This window comes from Lutra lutra, chromosome 4 (genome assembly GCF_902655055.1).
Source record: "Lutra lutra chromosome 4, mLutLut1.2, whole genome shotgun sequence".
Classification (NCBI taxonomy): domain Eukaryota; kingdom Metazoa; phylum Chordata; class Mammalia; order Carnivora; family Mustelidae; genus Lutra; species Lutra lutra.
The window spans coordinates 49,828,707-49,849,079 of NC_062281.1; the positions used below are offsets into that span (position 1 = coordinate 49,828,707).

A 20,373-nucleotide genomic window follows, 5' to 3' on the forward strand; every position below is an offset into this window, starting at 1 on the left:
TCAAGTGATGAGGATAAAGTGAGAGAAACCCAGCTAAGCAATCAATGAATCTACCTGTTCCTGGTAAGGATGAGCATTATCTTATGCCTTACATTTCCCTAAGGACAGAGAAGTTACATCCCATTCTCCACAAGGAAAGAGTATTCTTTCCACTATGACTCCTCTCCAAGGAAGAGTGGCTCATTCTAATCTTTTTCCAAGACACTGCAAACAGAAAATAGTATTTGTGAGGCACTAGGTTGCTCAAGGGTTGTCAAGGCCAGAGTGACTGGCCAAGGAGCTCTGCTACCCTAAGTGTCACATAATCATAAGGACAAGGGGTATGGGCCTCTGCCCACCCATAGCCCACTCTGCACAGAGTGCTGACTAAGTATTTGTCTCATTCAATCTGTGAGACTTGGATAAATCACTGCTACAGAGCAGCCTGAGGTCTTCGTCCTGCACTTTTTTAGACCCCAATGCCCTCAAGCAGAGCAAGTCAATCCTGCCCCATTATGGTAGCATATAAAGTTAAACCCAGAGGTCCAAAATTTTCTTTTCTACCCAACGTGACAGTGCCAGCTAATTCCAACTATGTAATAAGCCAAATATGCTATTATTTGAATTTCAGACTCCACTTTCCCTCTGACAAGCCTAGGCTCAAAGTACCAAAAGTATTAGGCAGCTTAAAATCTCAGCTTCATAAAGTTTTCTAGGTGCCCCATTTTTGGTGTAATACAGCTGTTTGGGTTAATCCAGATTCTCATACTTCTCTAGTCCTTTTCTCTTGAATCTGGGATGGACCTGTGAACTGCTTTCACCAACAGAATGTGGCGAAAATGATGCTGTGCCCAAAGAAGGCCTGGTTGCTTTTTTTTGCCCTGTTGAGTCCTAAGCCACTATGCAAGGCCAGCAACACTGCTGGAAAGGCCACTTAGGAGGCAGGGCCCTAAAACTATAAGAAATATGGAGTAAGAGAAAAAAAGAGAGAAGACCAGCTCCCAGCTGAACTATAGCTGAAAGCAGCCTTTAGAGTGACCACCAGCAAAACCCAAACTGCTCAAATCAGTCCAGCCTAGGAGAGCAAAACTATAAGCAAATAAGACAGTTGTTTTAAGTCACTTACTTTTAGGTTGTTACACAGCAATAAATGACCAAAACAATGTTTACCTGGTCCTTGTGTTTTTGCATAATTTGTTCAAAACTCATAGAAAAGGAGAGATTTATTTAATTATAACTCCAAACATTCATACAAACTCAGAAGATAAAAGTCTTATGCCTTTTTAAATGTTAGTGACCATACCAAACTCTGAGTTTCAAAAGGACAGGCTTCATGTTTGTCCTCTCAGCACTGGACCCCAGCACCCAGCACAATACCTGGCATGTAACAGGCACAGCAGGCGGTGTTACAAACAAACAATAGGTTTAAGGAATGTCAAGACAAATGTTAGTCCTTCTTATAACTTAGGAGTTATCTGACATATGGTTTTACATAATATGTTCCAGAAGTTGTTTAATCATGTGTATATGAAGTGTATACTAAGAGTTTTCTAATGGCAAATCATTTTTTCAATGATAAAGCTCTTTATGTAATAGTAAAAATCATGAAATACCATGATACAAACTTTTGGAAATCACATCCTGATTAAATGTTCCAAAAATACCAATTTCCATTGAGTAGGCTTTTATAAGCAGGTTTTCAGAAAGAAATTAAAACCTACATTTTACCCATGTACTTTTTCAGATAAGAAATCAACTTCGCTCTTTTCTTGATGGGAGGATAACTAATTTGTGATAAATACTTAAAATTTCAAAATTATCCACCAACAGCCACTGTAATGAGGTTAACATTTTAACACACTCCTCATGTATCACCTTCAGTTAAATTCCCATTGTAGATGAGTGTTAGCAAAAAAAAAAAAAAAATTCCTGACCTAGGAACAAAAATATGGGTTTTAGTTTTAGTTCTAATTTTAGCCACTTACTAGTCATATACTTGGAAATTTTTTCCAACTTCTTTGAGCATCAGTGCATTCATCTAAAAAGCAATGATTATCTCCTGACATACCTACTACTCAGCTATCATGAGAATCAGATGATAAAGTCTATACAGCCATTATGGAAAAATGTCAAATGCCATACAAATATAAGATATGATATTCTTAATGTCAGCACGAGTAGAAAAATCATCTGTGTATGTGCTTTTTTTGCTAAACATTTTTCTACCATTAAGTATTACCAACTAGTTCCTTCAATACTACTATACAGGCCAATTTATTGGTTTTCCACTACTTGTTATTACATCACATTTTTATAGAAAGAGTAAAAAGACCCCATTCTTTCTAATAATTATGGAATCAAAGTTTTTAGAGCTATAAAAGATACTAAGTAATAACTTGCTCAAGTTCCCTACTAGGAAGATAATCTTATAGGTGGAGAAAGTCGATTATTTACTAATCAAATTATGCTTTAACCATACTGGGGAGAGTAAGCTCCTTAATCCAATGAAGAAATGCAGTGACTAGGACCCTGTACTTCATTTCTTTTATGAAGTTTCCATTTTTATTTGATAAGTCTTCATGAATGAAGTCAAAGGATTACTCTTAAGTAAGGCATACTTGAATACAGAAAATACAATAAAGATAAAAATGTTTAAGGTTTCTTATTTCACTTTTCCCCCTTCCCCCAAACCCAAACTAAGATACAAAGGAAATATAAATAAATACAAAGGAAATAAATATAGTTATTGCTATATGCTCTCCATACACCCAATTCATGTCTCCTCTCATCAGCTCTCCTGCATATGGAAAACAAGAAGGGTACAGAAAGTCCAATGAAAATCAAAGACCCAGGAATCACAAAATGTGAAAAACTAAAAGGAACCCCCAGGATCATTCAGTCTTACTGATGAGGTCACTTAAAGTCAATAACTATATGTAACAGATGGTAAATCATATACCTTCTTATAAAAAAGAAAACAATCATTGTCAATTAGCTCTTAATTCCACTTTACCCACTTGCTAACTGAAATACTTAGGGCAAATCATTTAACTTCTTGGTCTAGTTTGTTCTATAATAGCAAATAATGTACCATAGTCAAAATTCTTTGTAAACTGTACACCACAGCACAAATGTAAAGAGATACTGTATCTAAGTGTATATAAGGTATGTCTCTACAGTAGGGGTCATCAGCAAATGGAAGAATCTGAAGATTCTATTTTTTTAAAAAGCCTCCAGTAATTCTGAGACCTGGTCTTAGCCCAACCCACTGACTCACGGGTTCATAAGCGAGCTTCAAGAGGATTCATGGACTTTCCTAAAATTATATCCAGAAAGCACAGGTGCATATGGAAATTTTCCAGGCCAGATTTTTTTTAGTTTCACCAAGGATTAGTAACACCAAAAGGCTAAGAACTACTACTGTAAAGTAACACTGATGTGCCGAAGATAAAGCTTCCACTGATATTGCTCAAAATGGTACCATTCTTTTTTTTTAAACCCCAGTTTTTTGGGGGTTTTTTTTTTAAAGACTTTATTTGACAGGCAGAGATCACAAGTAGAGGCAGGTGGAGAGAGAGGAAGGGAAGCAGGCTCCCCACTGAGCAGCGAGACCGATGTGGGGCTCGATCCCAGGACCCCGGGATCATGACCTGAGCTGAAGGCAGAGGCTTTAACCCACTGAGCCACTCAGGAGCCCCAAAATGGTACCATTCTTTTCCCAACCTGAATCAGAATCTCAGTTATTTTTACTTTCTTCATTTTCTCTCTCATCATCAAATTCTCTCCATTCAATTTCCTTCCTCCTTTCTATTCCTAGTATTATAGCCATAGTTCCGACCCTCATTACTTTCGACAACAGCAATCAAGAAGTCTTTCTGGGGGCGCATGGGTGGCTCAGTGGGTTAAAGCCTCTGTCTTTAGCTCAGGTCATGATCCAGGGGTCCTGGGATTGAGCCCCACATCAGGCTCTCTGCTCAGTGGGGAGCCCGCTTCCTCCTCTCTCTCTGCCTGCCTCTCTGCCTACTTGTGATCTCTGTGTGTCAAATAAATTAAAAAAAAAAATCTTTAAAAAAATCTTTCTGCCTCTAGATCTCTACTTCAATTCACACCACACATTGCTGCCAAATTAATCCTCTGAAAACAAAAGTTTAATAAGTCACAACTCAAAAATCATCTGTAAAACCCCTAACACCTACTAAATCCAAGATCATTAGCCTGGCATTAAAAGCAATCATAAACTGGTTCAAACTTCTCCTTCAAGTTTTATCATCCTTTGTTAGTACAAATACTTTTTGTTCCATCCGAATATAATACTTGCCTCTCCCCAAATGTATAAACTGTACGCTCTAATCTCTTAGTCCCTTATCTTTGCTTGCATTACCTTTCTCAGTTTATAGAAAGTCATAGTCATCCTTCAAAACAAAGGTTTCGTAAGCCAGCTCTATGAATCCCTTCTTACCTCCCCTTGCCAAGTAAGATGGGAGCTCTACCCCTTCTGAATTTGAACTCTATATGAAACTTAACTATGTATTAAAAGATAAATAAGCCATTTGTGTATAGTCCTACCTGCCTAACTATTCTGGGAAGGCAGAAACTGCTATAATCCTTAATATTCCCCCAAATACCTCACACAGTCATGCAGTAGATGCTTAATAATTGTGAAAGGAAGTAAAAGAAATTTCAGCCTTCGTGGGGGTAAACAGCAAAGATTACAATCTCTCTGAAGGCAGAGAATTTCTTTGCAACAACCTCTATCATCCCAGGCTTCCAAAAAAACATAACCCTTATTTACTGCTTTTTAAGTCCTGGTATTGGATGTTTTATAAACAGTTTTGCATTTTAAGGGAAGAACTATTTGAAAACCTTAATAAGCTACATACCAAATAACTAGTCTACATACTTTACACTTCTCAATTTGAGTAGCTCCCAACACTGGGCTACTAAGTTTTCAGCTTAAAAAAAAATACTATTTATGAAAAGTGATTAATTTGCAGTCACAGCTAGTTATCTGCTTTATGGTCAAAAACAAATCACATGAATAAAAGAATGCCTTTATTTTTTCAAAAGGCACATTTTGCTTGTATAGTACACACAGCCTTACTGAGACAGGTAAAGTGGATTTATACATATGGTTGAATTCTTGCACAAACCCGCATACAGTGTACACCAGCCACTTCAGGTAAACACAAAGGGGGCAAAAAGCTAACTTTGTACATTATTCTTTCCCACTATTAACAGTAGCTTTTTAAAACAGAAACTCAAATCTTTTTGCACATAAGCCTACACAAAAAGATAAAAACTTACCAAGCAGAAAAAGAAAGCCACATCAAGCCCCTGGAAAATATTTTAACCTGGAAGAGTAAGGATGTCAAAATAATAGATACTCGTCTTTGGTAAGGAAGGTTTCATGTAATTACAGGAGCATAGGACGCTCAACTCCAAACGATGGAGTAAAGAAAGGACTGACCATTTAAAGGCTGTAAAAACAATGGGCAAACTACAAAATCAAAACATTTTTTTTTTTTTAAAGATGAAAGAAGGTCCAAGTCACAGATGAGATAAAGACTAGTAAAAACTGCAAGGTCACTGGGACCTACCAGGTCACAAAGGTGGAGGTGGGGGTTGTGGCGGGGGGGGGGGGGGGGTGACTGCAGAGTCAGTGAAGAAGCAGGAGTGACAAAAACACGTCAGAAAAAATACGTTCTAAGGCTGGGAGTCTTTGGTTTGGGACGGCGAAATTGCGGTGAAAGTCAGGGCACGGGCAGTAAGTCCATACAGTGCTGTTTTTTGGAGAGGCGTTAGGGAGAGGAAGAGAAGGTAGACGGAACGCTAAGACAAGGCTAAGGAAGCTTGAGAACCGCGGCTGCAGAGTCACGGAAACACTTCGCTCCAGTATCATTAGCTCGGGCCTGTGTCAGGGCCAACTCGGGGCAAGACCCGTGACCCCACCCCAGAAAACTCCGGCCCCTGGGCTGGAGAAGGCAGCCAGGGCGGCGCAGACCGTCCCCGACCCTCAGAGGGTCCCGCCCCGGGGCGGACCGTGCCGGGCTACCGGCACCGCCGCTAAGGCTCTGGGCCGGCGCCCCCACCCCACCCGCGCCCCGCGGCCCCCCGCCCGGCCCCGCGGCGTCCTTACCCGGCGCAAAGCTGTCGGCTCCCGGCGGTCGGGCGACCACAGCAGCGGCGCCTCCTCCAGCGGCGGGCGCCCTCACCCTTCCGCGCCCAAGATCGCCATCTCGCAGCAGGCGCGGCGGCGGCGGCAGCAGCCACCCAGGCGTCGGCCCCGGCAGCCCAGGCCGCCTGCAGCCACTTGGAACCCGCTTGCTGCGCTCGGCGACACCCGACCCTCCCCCCACCCCCACCCCGGCCACGCGCCACCCCCAGCCGACCCCACACCTCCCTCCTCAGCAGCGCGCCGCGTGCTCCCGTCGACGGCGCCGCGCCGCAAGCGCGCGCCTCCCCACCGGCCCCGCACCGCGCGCTCTGCCGCGGCTGCCTAAAACCAACTCCGGACCCAGAATCCGGCTTCCCGCGAGCATGCGCAGCGAGGGCGCCCCGATGATGCTTTTAGAAAACTCCGCTCCTCCGGGTCTTCGGAGCGGTCGAGGAGAGGTGGAGGGCCAGCCAATGGGAGAGGGGGGCGGGGCCAAAAACCTGTGGAAGGGGCGGGGCGGCGGCAGAGATTTGGGAAGAGGCATTTCTAAGCCGGAGGTGGGTGCTGCTGACTTAACTTTCTGGTTCGGAGCAGAACCCGTGAATGACCGGATCGCGAGTAAAGTCCTCGGGCACTGGCGTTCTTTTCTTGAATGCTTTACAGCAAAATTGGGCTGTGAATAAATAGTCCTTAATCTGAGTATCTGACTTAGTACCCACTGCAAGAGTAAATACTGCATTTAACAGATGGCCAGGCCAGAAGACTTCCATTTTATTTCTATTAGTTATCAAAACGTTCACTCCCTCTACTCCTATATGAGTACAATGCTAAAACTAATACTAAACAAGTACATGTGTCAGTGCAACCAAGTCACATGGCAATACCATTAAAAAGGGTCTATTATCCTCATTTATACAAATGAGTCAACTAGTCTCTAGAAGTATTTTTGGTTCTGTGTGTTGCTTTTAGAAGAAAGGCCACACTGCAGGTAGAAATCAGTGGTGACCACATTACTCACCAGATGACCTGGTCTTCTACTTCAGAAATGATAAACGCCATCAAGCACAGCTTTCTACAATTTTAGCCCAACTGCCTCACCCAAGCCCCACAAATTACCTACATCTACACCCAAGCTTACTAGTTTTCCTTCTCTCTCGAAGACTGGGTGTCCCTGCTCCTCTCCAAAGCGAACCTCTTTACTGTCCACTACCTCCTGTGCCCCCTCAGCACAATCATGTTTTAATTCTTTTCTGTCTTAAATTTTTCCTTGACTTTAGAACCTTTCTAATTCTTTCTCCATCCTAACTAAGCTCTTGAAAGAATTGCATACAAAGAACAGCATCAACACCCCATGAACAATTGTAAGATTAAATAAATAACTTTTTAAAAAGATTTTATTTATTTATTTGAGAGGAAGAGTGACCATGAGGGAGAGAAAAAGCATGAGCAGCAGCTGGGGGAGGGGATGCTGGGGGCGTGGAGCTGGTGGAGATGCAGGGATAGAGGGTGGAGAGGGTGGAAGTGGGGACAGGGAGTGGAAGGACGCATAGGCAGAAGTACACTGCCCACCCAGCAGGGAGCTGGATGCTGGGCTCCATCCCTGGACTCTAGAATCATGACCTGAGCCAAAGGCAGATGCTTAACCTGAGCCACCCAGGTGCCCCTGAATAAATAACTCTTGAGTGAATGTAAGTTCTCTTACTCTCTGTTCCATCAGTTTCTACACTCAATTCAGACCAGGGTTCAATGCATATCATGTCCAATATGATTATTCTAAAGTGCACATCTGAGTATGTCACTTCACTGCTTAAAATCTTTCACTGGTTCTTCAGAACTTTCAAGAGAAGGGTTAACATGATCTTCAAGGCCACCTTACTCTTGCATGCTCAGTCCCTCCATCTTTCAGAACTTTTTTCAGAGTTCCCTGATTGTGTTCACTGATCTGTTTTAATGAATACTGTTTCCTCTAACCCTCTCCTCACTGTTTTGTTTGCCCCCTTCCTTTAAAAATGAATTCAAGAACATGCCCACTCTCACATAGAACACACGCATACCCCGCAGAGATCTGCACGCCATCTCCAAAATGCCTACAGGCCTCCTTCCACTTCCGGCTCACTTTCAGGTCCCCTGAGTCCTCAGTTTCCCCGCAGTTCAGTTCCATTCAGAAGCTCCTAATAGCCACCTAGGCCCCTAAACTGACGGTCATTGTTGAGCCAGCTTTTCATTTTTAAATATTTCTTTGGTTTCAAATGAATACTGTTATAAATAAGTATCTTTTTATTAAATCATTGTGTCCCTACATGTTATCTTGAGTTTAAATCCTTTAAAGTAATTAGAGGTGTGAACAATTTTAGCCCTTTCGAAACATATTGGCAAGCTGCCTTCCAGAAAGAACATAGGCTTTGTTATCACATTGCCTGGTATCAAAATGCAGCTCTGCCACTCAGGAAGGCCACATTCAGACTTTCATGGGTCCCAGATTCCTTTACTTTTGTGAGCCTCTTCCTCCATAAAATAATATTAAAAATTATATTTATAACTGCACTGATATAAAAACAAATATATTAATATTATACATGAAAACATTTTCTTCAGCCATTCCCTTCTGATTTTAAAAGAAATATAAAAATTTTCATGGACCCTAAAAGTAAAGTAAGCCTGAGGTACTGAACCTACTAACAATTAGATAAGTCAGTTCTGCCACCTACAAACTATGAGATTTGGCCAAATTCCTTAATCTGACAGTGCCTCAACCAGAAAATTGGTATAATGCTACCACATGATGTTGAAGCAAAAAGCAAATGAATTGCTACAAATAAAATATCTAGAATTACGTGACACATAATAAATTACTGTTGTTATATTGTTATTATCAATTTTCCTACAGCACTGTTTGAGAGTATATGATTGTCCTTTACTGTGCCCAGGTCATCATGGTATATTTTGATATGTACAAATATGGTATCTACTGTTAGTCCATTGTTAGTCCAATAATATATTGATAATAATTGATAATAATAATATATTAATCCCAGATGAAATGATTGGCCTTTTCCATTTTGTTGTCTTCTGTTATTTTATGCTTCACAAGTCCTTTCTCATCCTGAGATCATATCATTATCTGTCTTTATTTTTTTTCTATTTATTTGGTGATTTCACCTTTTTCATTAAACAATTTAATCCTTTCAGATTCATTTGGAATGATGATCTATTTTTTATTTTCTCTAAGTAGTCTGTGATCTTCCCCAGCTTGTTTGTTAAAGAATCCTTCTCCACATATTCTAAAATATGTCTACATATTTATTCATATTCCCTCTTTTAAAAAGTAGAGACTAATTCCCTCCCAAGTGAATGTAAGTTGTACTTAGTGACTTGCTTCAAATGTGTACAATATAGCAGAAGTGACAGACTGTCACTTCCAAGAGAAGATCTTAAAAAGGTATTGTGGCTCCTCCCTACTCTCTCTCGAATCACTTGTTCTGGGGAAGGCAGTTACCATGTCGTGAGGACACGTCAGGTAACTTTATCAGATGCCCACAGGGCAAGGAACAGAATATCCTGCCAAATAACAGCAAGGATCTGAGCCTCCTGCCAATCTCCATGTGATTGAGTGATCTTGGAAGCAGTTTCTCCAGCCCCAGTCAGGCATTTAGATGATGCAGACATTTTGATTTCAACCCCATTAGAAAAGTTGAACCAGATCCCCCAACTAAGTCACTCGCAAATATCTTCCCCATAGTAACTGTCAGATAATAAATGTTTATTGTTTTGATCCACCAAATTTGGGGGATAATTTGTTACACAGCAATAGATAACAAACACACTAACCCAGTGGTTTTCAACTGGGGACAATTTTGCATGCCAGGGGACATTTGGTAATATTATAAGATATTTTTGATTGTCACAACTGATGGGGAGGTAGGGGCAGAGATTTCCATTGCCATCTTGTGGGTAGAAACCAGAGAGTGCTACATTTCTTTCAGTGCATAAGACAGTACACACACACACACACACACACACACACACCCCACACACCCCTGCAGCAATGAAGAATTATCAGACTCAAATGGCAATATAGTGCCAAAGGTGAGAAACCTCACACTAACTTGTTTTCCCTGAACCTTAAAATTTCCCTTTCTCACATGTACTTACGAAAGAGGTGGGTTTGTTTCATATCCTTTGTTCATTTGGGTGCTGCTTTACCTTGTTTTATCCCCAGTCCTAGGCTTTCTGCTTTCTGCCACTGGATAATAATTTTACTTTTTCAAGAATTTAGTATAAATGAAATAATTTACTATGTACTTTTCTGTGTCTTGCTTCTTTAGTTGGGCATATTTTAGAGATTTGTTCATATTGTTGTGTGTAGCAATGTTCCTTCTTTACTGTTTACTACTATTCTATTGTATGGATTTGCCAAATTTTTAAAATGTTTGTTCTATTCATGGACATTTTGTTTGTTTCCTATTTTTTGGTTATTATGACTAAAGATTCCATGACCATGTGGTTAAAAGTCTTTGTGTTGACATACGTTTTCTTTTTCTTGGGTAAATAATGCCTAGGTGGGTGCCTGGGTGGCTCAGTGGGTTAAGCCGCTGCCTTCGGCTCAGGTCATGATCTCAGGGTCCTGGGATCGAGGCCCGCATCGGGCTCTCTGCTCAGCGGGGAGCCTGCTTCCCTCTCTCTCTCTCTGCCTGCCTCTCTGTCTACTTGTGATCTCTCTCTGTCAAATAAATAAATAAAATCTTTAAAAAAAAATAATAATGCCTAGGAGTAGAATTGCTGGGTCATGGGAAGTACATATTTAGCCTTATAAGAAATTGCCAACCTGCTTTCCAAAGTGGTTGTACCATTTTACATTCTTACCAGCAATGTATGTTCTAGTTGTTCCATTTCCTCTCTAACACTTGGTAATGTTAGTCCTTTCTGATCTTAGCCATCAGTGGATGTGTATTGGTCATTGTGTCATTGTGTTTTCTCTTGTATTTCCCTGATAACTAATGATGTTTAGCATCTTTTCATTTACTTATGGGTCATTTGTATATTTTCTCTTGTGAAGTGTCTGTTCAAATCATTTCCCCATTTCAAATTGTTTTTGTTTATTCTACGTATAATTCTATATACCAATCCTTCATGAGGTATGTATGTGTAAAATCTTTTCTCCCAGATTGTGTCTTACTATGGTGGTCTAACTACATATACAAACACATATAAACTATATGCCTATCCAAGATGAACTTCATTGATCCTGGCCCTGGTATCAATACTCTTGTAGAGCCCCCTCCCCTCCTTGGGATGATGATATGTAACTTCTGAGGCTAGGTCATAAAAGAGATTGCAGCATCAATCTTGCCCTCCTGGAGTGCTTGATCTAGAGAAAGCCAGTATTTTGAAAGACCCATGCAGAGAGGAACTAAGGCCTGTTGATAAACAGCTAAGAGCAACTTGCCTTCTCATGTCACAACTGCAATCTCATGTGACACTCTAAGCCCGAAATGGCCAGCCACACAAGTCACAGACTCTTGATCCACAAACACCGTGAGAGATAATAGTTTATTTCTGTTTTCAGCCACTATTTTTTGAAGAATTTTTTACACAGAAACAGATAAACTTGCATTTTCATTTGTTAACAATGTCTTTTAAAGAATAGAAGTTTTTAATTTATCAGTTGTTTGTTTTGTGGTTTATGTTTTCTATGACATATTTAAGAAATTTTACCCACTCCAGGATAATGAAGATTTTTTAATCTTTCTTCTTGAATTTTATACTTTGAGCTTTTATCTTTGAGTCTATAATACATTTAAGATCAATTGTTGCATATGGTGTGAGGTAAGAGTCAATATTAATTCTTTTCCAAATAGACACACAGTTTTAACACCATTTATTGAAAAGATAATTCTTTCCTCATTGAACAACTTTGCCAAATTTAGTAAAAATTCAATGTCTATTTCAGGACTCTACTCCATTTCATTTAACTATATGTCTGTCTCCGCAAGTATCACACTATATTGATTAACTGTAATTTTTAGAATGTCTTGAAAGTCAGGAAGTATAAATAGTCCAAGTTTGTTCTTTTTTCTCACAATAATTTTGACTCTTCCAGATTCTTTGCATTTCTGTATGATTGTTAGTTAACTCATTAATTTTTTTTAAACATACCTTGAGGGGTTTGCTTGGGATTGTGAATATGTAGATTAATTTAGGAAGAATTGACCTCTTAACAATAGTTAGTCTTCCAATCCCCAGACATAGATCTCAGTTTATTTAGATGGCTTCTAAATTCTCTTAGCAATATTTTGTATTTTTTATAGTATTGGTATTGCATACACTTATCCTTACGTATTTCATGCTTTTGATGCTGTTATAACTGTTATATTTTTTTAAAGATTTTATTTATTTATTTGTCAGAGTGAGTGAGCACAGGCAGAGTGGTAGTCAGAGGCAGAGGGAGAAGCAGGCTCCCTGCTGAGCAAGGAGCCGGATGTGGGACTTGATCCCAGGACGCTGGGATCATGACCTGAGCTGAAGCCCTAGGCTTTAGCCCACTGAGCCACCCAGGTGCCCCCATTCTGTATGCTTTTATTTCCTTTTCTTGCTTTTATTGCACTGACTAGCACATCCAGCAGGGTGCTGAACAGAAATAGTGAGAAAGGACATCCTTGCCTTTGCCCTGACTTTAAGAAAACCATTCAGTGTTTTACCAGTAAGTATTATGTTATCCATAGATATTTATTTATTTATTTATATATGCCCTTACCAGGTTGAGGAAGTTCCTTTCTTTGCCTGTTTGCTGAGAGTTCTTATGATGAATGAGTGTTAAGTTTTATCATATGCTTTAGGAGGGAGCATCTGTTGAGATGAACTATTGATGGATTCATCCTGGTATGAACCCATCTTGATATGATGGGTTAAGTTGATTGATTTTTCAAATGTTAAAACAACCTTACATTCTTGAAATAAACTACCTTGACCATGGTGTATTAGACATTTTATTTGTTGCTAGGTTTTATTTGCTAAACTTTAAAAGATTTTAAGCAATCTAAGTTCATTAAACATATTAGTGTAGTTTTTTTTGTTATGTCTTTGTCTAGGTTTGTTATCAGGGTAAGGCTGGCCTAATAAAATAAGCTTGGGAATGTAGACTCCTTATCTAATTTTGAAAGAAATTGTGTAAGATTTTTATTATTTCTTTCTTTTTTTTTTTTTAAGATTTTATTTATTTATTTGACAGAGAGAGATCACAAGCAGGCAGAGAGGCAGGCAGAGAGAGAGGAGGAAGCAGGCTCCCTGCTGAGCAGAGAGCCCGATGCGGGGCTCGATCCCAGGACCCTGAGATCATGACCTGAGCCGAAGGCAGCGGCTTAACCCACTGAGCCACCCAGGCGCCCCTTTATTATTTATTTCTTAAGTGTTCGAGAGATTTTACCGGTGAAGCTATCTGGGGCAGGAGTTTTCTTTCCGTGAGAGTTTTAATTATGAATTTAATTTGTTTGTAGATAAAATACAATTCAAATTTTCATATCTTCTTGTACTGGTCTTGGTATTTTGTGTCTTTCAAGATATTTTTCTATTTCATTTAAGTTGTCAGCTTGTTGACCTAAAATTTTTCATAATATTACTGTATTATTCTTTCATATTTGTAGGAATATAGCAGTGTCTTATCTTTTATTCCTAATATTGGTATTTTGTGTCTTCTTTTTTACTTTACCAATTTAGATAAAGGTCTTTCGGTTTGACTGATCTCTTTAAAACAAAGCTTTGGTTTCATTAATTTGTCCATTTTCTGTTTCATTTGTTTTAGCTTTCATCTTTTTTATTGCCATATTTAGACTTATTTGGGGTTTATTTGCTCTTTCTTTTAAAGTGTACGTTTGTCCTGGGAACTTACCTTTTTTTTTTTTTTTTTAAGATTTTATTTATTTATTTGACAGACAGAGATCACAAGCAGGTAGAGAGAGAGAGGAGGAAGCAGTGTCCCTGCTGAGCAGAGAGCCCGATGCAGGGCTTGATCCCAGCACCCTGGGATCCTGACCTGAGCCTAAGGCAGAGGCTTTAACCCACTGAGCCACCCAGGTGCCCCTCCCCCCGCTTTTTAAAGTTTTTATTTATTTTTTTAGTAATCTCTACCCCTAACATGAGGTTCAAACTCATGACCCTGAGATCAAGTGTTGCATGCTCTTCTGACTAAGCCAACCAGGCACCATGGGACCTTAATTCTTTTCTAGCATTAGCATGTAGAGCATAAATTTCCTTCTGTACACTGTTTTAGCTTAATCCCCCAAATTTTGATATATTTTATTTTTGTTTGTCCTAAATATTTTCCTATATTTTATGTGATTCCTTCTTTGACCCATGAAGTATTAGGAGGTATGTTGCATAATTTTCAAATATTTGGGAACTTACCAGATATCTTTTTATCATTATTTTCTAATTTAATTCTATTATGGTCAGAGAACATGCTCTATTATTTTTGTCTTTTAAAATTATTGATACTTGTTTTATCCCTCAGCTTCTCAGTGAATTTTTCATTTGCACATGAATAGTATATTTTTCTGCTGTTGTTGGGGAGAATGAAAATTGTTCTATACATGGTTATTAGGTCAAGTTGAATGATAATATTTTTCAAGCTTTCTAAAGCTTTCGTGAATTTCATCTACTTGCTATTATCAATTATTAAGAGGAATATTGAAATCTCTCACTGTAATTGTGGAAACACCATTTTTGCCTTTGTGTTCTATTAGTTATTCATGTGTTTTAAAGGTCTGTTATTAGATGTATATATATTTAGGATTATTTTTTCTTCTTTATCATTACAAAATTTCCTTCATAATCTGTTAGTATTATTTGTTTTGAATTAATAATAATTTTGATTTATCCACTTCAGGTTTCTTATGATTAGTGTTTGAGTAATATCTTTTTTCATATTTTACCTTTAATGTATCTATATCTTTATATTTCAAAGTAGTTTTGTTGTAGACAGCATTGGTTGAAACTTGATTTTTTTATCCAATCAGGACAATCTCTGCCTTTTAATTGAAGTGTTCAGACCATTTAAATGTAATGATTATTGATACAATCAGCTTTACATTTATGTCTTTTAAAACTTCTTTTATTTTTATACCATCTCTTCTTGTTTCTTTTTCTTTTTTTTTTCTGCATTGCAATGGATTAGATGAATTTTTCTAAAAGATTTATTTATTCATTTTAAAGAGAGAGACAAGAGTGGAAGGAGCACATGGGGAGGGAGAGAGAATCCCAGGCAGACTCTGTAACAAGCACAGAGCCCCAGGAGTCCCTTGGGATTCCACGTGGAGCTTGATTCCATGACCATGAGACCACGATCCCAGCTGAAACCAAAAGTCAAACGCTTAACCGACTGCCCCACCCAGGTGCCCCTAGATGAGTATTTTCTAATATTCCATTGTATCTTCATTACTGACTTATTACCTATAGCTCTTAGTAGTTTTTAATTGTTTGTTTTAGGACTTATAGAATGCATCTTTAACTTACACAGTCTAACTCTGAATACTATTATACCACTTCATATTTAATGTAAGAACTTTATGGCAGTGTACTTCAACTTTTCCCTTCTTTTTCTCAGTGCCGTTGTTGTTCTAAGTTGAAGTACCACACGTTGTATCCTCTATAGTACATTACTAGCATTTTTACTTTAAAAGAATCACTTTTTTAAATAAAAAATTTTATATTTATGCACATATATATTTTTCCAATGATATTCATTTCTAAAAGTTTTTTTTTCAAGTTTTTTTTTTAAGATTTTATTTATTTATTAGAGAGATGGAGAGAGAGCACAAGCAGGCAGAGCAGCAAGCAGAGGAAGAGAGAGAAGCAGGCTCCCCACTGAGCGGGGAGGCCAATGCGGGGTTTGATTCCAGGACCCCGGGATCATGACCTGAGCCAAAGGCAGCCGCTTAACTGACAGAGCCACCCAGGCACCCCTGAACAATATTAATTTCTTTGTGTGGGTCTGGATTACAAGTTGATTCAATTTCCTTTAGCCTGAAGGTCTTCCTTTTATATTTCTGGTAGTAAAGTTCTACTGATAATAATTATCTCAGATTTTATTTGTCCAAAAAAAGTTTTATTTCACTTTCATTTTTTAAGGAATTTTTTTGCTAGGTAAAGAATTCTACTTTGATTATTTTTTTTTCCTTCAGTTTTTTAAAGATGTTGTACTTTGTCTTCCGGCTTGCAGTTTCTGATGAAAGTTCTGAAATAATTTAACATTTTTGTTTCTCTGTAGTAGTACACCTTTTTGTTGTTGTTGGAGGATTTCTGCTGCTTTTTTGTTGTTATTGTTTCCTTAAAAATTTTTTTTTATCAGTGGTGTTGAGCAATCCTTTATGTGAAATACCTTTATGAGCAATACCTTTATGTGATTTATCCTCCATGAGATTCATTGGGCTTCTTGGATTTGTGGGTTTTTATGTTTTATCGTATTTAGAAGTTTTGGCTGTTATTTTTTCAAATGCTGTTTTCCTACTTCCTGTTGATCTCCCTTCTGGGACTCCAATTGAATATATTGTAATTAAATATGTATTACATCATTACTGCTTAGTCCCCCCCCCCTTCCCCATAGGTCACTGAGGCTCTGCTTTTGTTGTTGATATTTTAATTTGTTCATTTTTAGAGACTTTTTTTTTCTTTTTGCACTTCAGTTTGGGTGGTTTCTATTGCTCTGTCTTGAGTTTAACTTTTCTTTTGTAGTACCTAATCTACTGTTAAGACCATCTAGTATACTTCCTATTTCAGATATTATATTTTTCAACCCTAGAAAGTACATTTGGTATTTTAAAAAATATCTTCCCTATCTTCGTTATATTTATTTTTCCTTTAAATTCTTGTACATGTTTATAATAACTCTTTTATCATTCTTTTCTGCTAATTCCATCATTTATATTATTTCATAGGTTTTTTTTTTCTATGACAGATTATTCTTCTAGTGTGAGAAACATATTTGTGCTTCTTTGCATGTCTAGTAATTTTTTGCTGCCTGATGGACCTTGTCAGTGTGTGCTTTGTTGAGTGCTGCTTTGTTTGTTCTTTAAGAATGCTAAAATACTAGATAAGTTACTTCATAATCAACTAGGTTCTTTTGAGTCTTGTTTTTAAGCTTTTTTTGGTGAGCTGATGTAGAGTAGACTGTACTCTGGGTATTCAAAAAGGCTCATAGAATCTGGCTGGCCACACTCAAATGCCTCTAAGCTGTTTGTGAACTTTGAGAATTATTCACTTTACAGCTCTCTGGTCCATTTTTTTGTCCGGCCTTGGAGAGTTTCACCTTATACATGTGTTAATTATATTCAGTAACAGTCTCAAGTCACCATGCAGGATTTAATATCTTTTCTTCATGTTGTTTTCTCCTCTCTAGCTCTCTACCCCACAAAATCTAGTAATCTTCCCAAACTGTATTTTTCTTCTCTTCAACTCAGGGGGTTAATTTTACCTTAATATCCAGTCTTTCCCTACTGCTACTCCTGAAGCAGTGCAATTCCCAAGCATAAGTCTTCCAGTCTAGAGCAGTGTTCTGGGGCCCCAGAAGTTCCATTCATGTTAGTTTTTGGTCCTCCAAGTCTAGTAGAATTGTCTTGGAAGGTGAGGTGAGCTTGGTACTCAGTCTACTGTGGCCATGAAAACTCCAATACCTTCAGTTGTGGTGGCTATTTCACCAGTGTCATTTACACAATCTTAACTCATTTTATAATCCAGGACATGGATATGGATACAATCCATCTCACACAAACATACATTTCCATACATGCAGGCAGATACAGCCAAACACAAGTATGCACACATGTGGACAAAATGTATGTTCAGAGGCTGTAAATACATATCTAAAACATTAATTTAGTAATAGTGACTAACAGTTTTTGAGAATTTATTATGAGCCAGGAACTGTAAAAAAAAAAAAAAAAAAAAAAAAAACAGGGCGCCTGGGTGGCTCAGTGGGTTAAGCCGCTGCCTTCGGCTCAGGTCATGATCTCAGGGTCCTGGGATCGAGTCCTGCGTCGGGCTCTCTGCTCAGCAGGGAGCCTGCTTCCCTTCCCCTCTCTCTGCCTGCCTCTCTGTCTACTTGTGATCTCTCTCTCTGTCAAATAAATAAATAAAATCTTTAAAAAAAAAAAAACAACAAAGCAGTTTATATGCATTATTTCATTTTCCTCTTATGAACTACAAACATTAGAGAATTTGGGTAATTTGTACAAAGTCTTTCATCCAGTAAGAGATGAAGTCAAACTTGAGTACAGGCATCCTAACCCTAGAGGAGGGGTTGGTAAACTATGGTGGGCAAACGGATACCCATTTTTGTAAGTAAAGTTCTATACCAAGACAGGCATATGCTCATTCTCTTTTGTATTGTCTGTGGCTACTTTTGAGCTACAGTAGCAGAGTTGAGTAGTTGCAACGTAGACTGTATAGTATACAAAGCCTAAAATATTTATTAACTAACCCGGGGCAGGATAAGTTTGCTGACCTTGTTCTAAAACACATATTAGGGATGCCTGGGTGGTTCAGTTGGTTAAGTATCTGCCCTTGGCTCTGGTCATGATCCCAGGGTCATGCAATCAAGTCCTGCATCAGGCTCCTTGCAAGGATCCTTCTTCTCCCTCTGCCTACCACTCCCCCTGACTGTGCTCTCTCTTTTTGGCAAATAAATATATAAAACCTTTTAAAAATACACAAACTAACTATTCCATCATTTTAAGGTCATTTCCCCTGCTACTTTGAGGTAGTTTTTCATGTCATTTTGCTGACCATGTATATTCTCTTCATTCATTTTTCTCTGAATTCAAAATACATTTTTCAGCATACCAAAAATAGTGCATCATGAAGATGTATGCCCCTCACTTAAAAAAATGGCTATCTCCATCCTCTAGAATGAAAAGTTTCTAAGAGCTGATATTTTGTCTACTATGTTCACTACACTATCCTCAGTGCCTAAGACAGAGCCTAGCATAGAGTAGGTCCTAGGCAGAGTAGCTCTTAATGATGATCTCTTCACTATACAAATTATTATCTGATTAAACTCTAAGGTAGGACTTTATCCCTCCCTAGGTAAATACCTATAATAAAAGGTAGTTCTTTATACTTCCTTTTCCCACTGATTCATAATGCCAACTTTAAAAATTATTATTATCACAGGCTGAATTGCCACATGTACTAGTTAACCCAGTTGTCAGTTAAGGTTGGCCTACCCTTTGATATTTAAATAAAATTGGCTCCAACCCCTTAGTCAACATCCTATGAGAAATCCAATCTCCCTCTTACAAATTCTCTGAATCCCCAAAAGAATTTATTTACATGGTCTCTTCTGGCTTTGTGAATCAGCTTCTAATTAACTTCTGCTTTTACATACATCTCATCCCACATGGCTGGCCTCTTCTCTGCTTCACACTAGACATGAATCTCAAGATTTTTTTTTTTTTTTTTTTTTGGATTCCTTCTCACTACTCCCACCCCCTTAAAAAAGAAAACCTCACTCGTGAGAGTTATCCTCTGAGTGCAGCATTCTTCATTGACAGTTAGAGGGAGACAAAGGGGATTTTTATGCAGCAATACAAACAATTTAAAATTGATCTTAAGAATCACAAAATTCTACTACTGACACTAATATTACACTATACGTTAACTAACTGGAATTTAAATAAAAACTTGAAAAAGAAAAGTTAAATAAATAACATTGATCTTAAAAACTCCCTGTTTTCAAAAAGCCTTCAGCCAATCTACAGCCAGGAATTTCTCACTGGCCACCTCTCTCTACAAGCATGTGAGTTTTCCTCTATTTACTTTCTTTTCATACAAGTTTTTCATTTTTAATTTTTGGGGCAGAGTAGTATCTCTTTCTTTTTGTTCCATTATCTTCTTCCAGCCTATGCCCCGAGGCTCTCACCTTTTACCCTTGTGCAATATATTAAGATATCTTTCTCAACAAAAGGATTTCTTTCCCAAGAGAAATTCTAGTGTAAAATGTTAAAATTAGTTTTTTTCCATTTCATTAAACAATAATATATTTCTAGGCCATCTATTCTCTTCCTTTTATCAGTCTTTCTATTTTTATAATCATTAATATCACACTTTTTTAATTACTATAGCTATAGTATATAATTTACTACCTATAAGCAGGGTTAATATACCAAATGCTTAACAACAGGTAAAGCACAAACATGAATCACATGAACTAAGCAATCATAACAGAACGCTGACATGGATCACAAAGCATA

At 38.3% G+C, this 20,373-nt stretch overlaps 1 protein-coding gene and 1 pseudogene across 3 annotated transcripts in view; one reads left to right on the forward strand and one right to left on the reverse strand.

Annotated features, from left to right (window-relative positions):
- The window catches only part of WWP1 (WW domain containing E3 ubiquitin protein ligase 1), a 113,692-nt gene extending 107,347 nt beyond the window's left edge, over window positions 1-6,345 (reverse strand). For all 3 annotated transcript variants that reach the window (XM_047725803.1, XM_047725804.1, XM_047725802.1), the window contains exon 1: window positions 6,116-6,345. The gene's annotated coding sequence lies outside the window, so the exon portion shown is untranslated. The remainder of the gene's footprint in view (window positions 1-6,115) is intronic.
- Window positions 6,346-6,516: 171 nt separating this feature from the next.
- The window catches only part of LOC125097255 (40S ribosomal protein SA-like), a 100,409-nt pseudogene continuing 86,552 nt past the window's right edge, over window positions 6,517-20,373 (forward strand).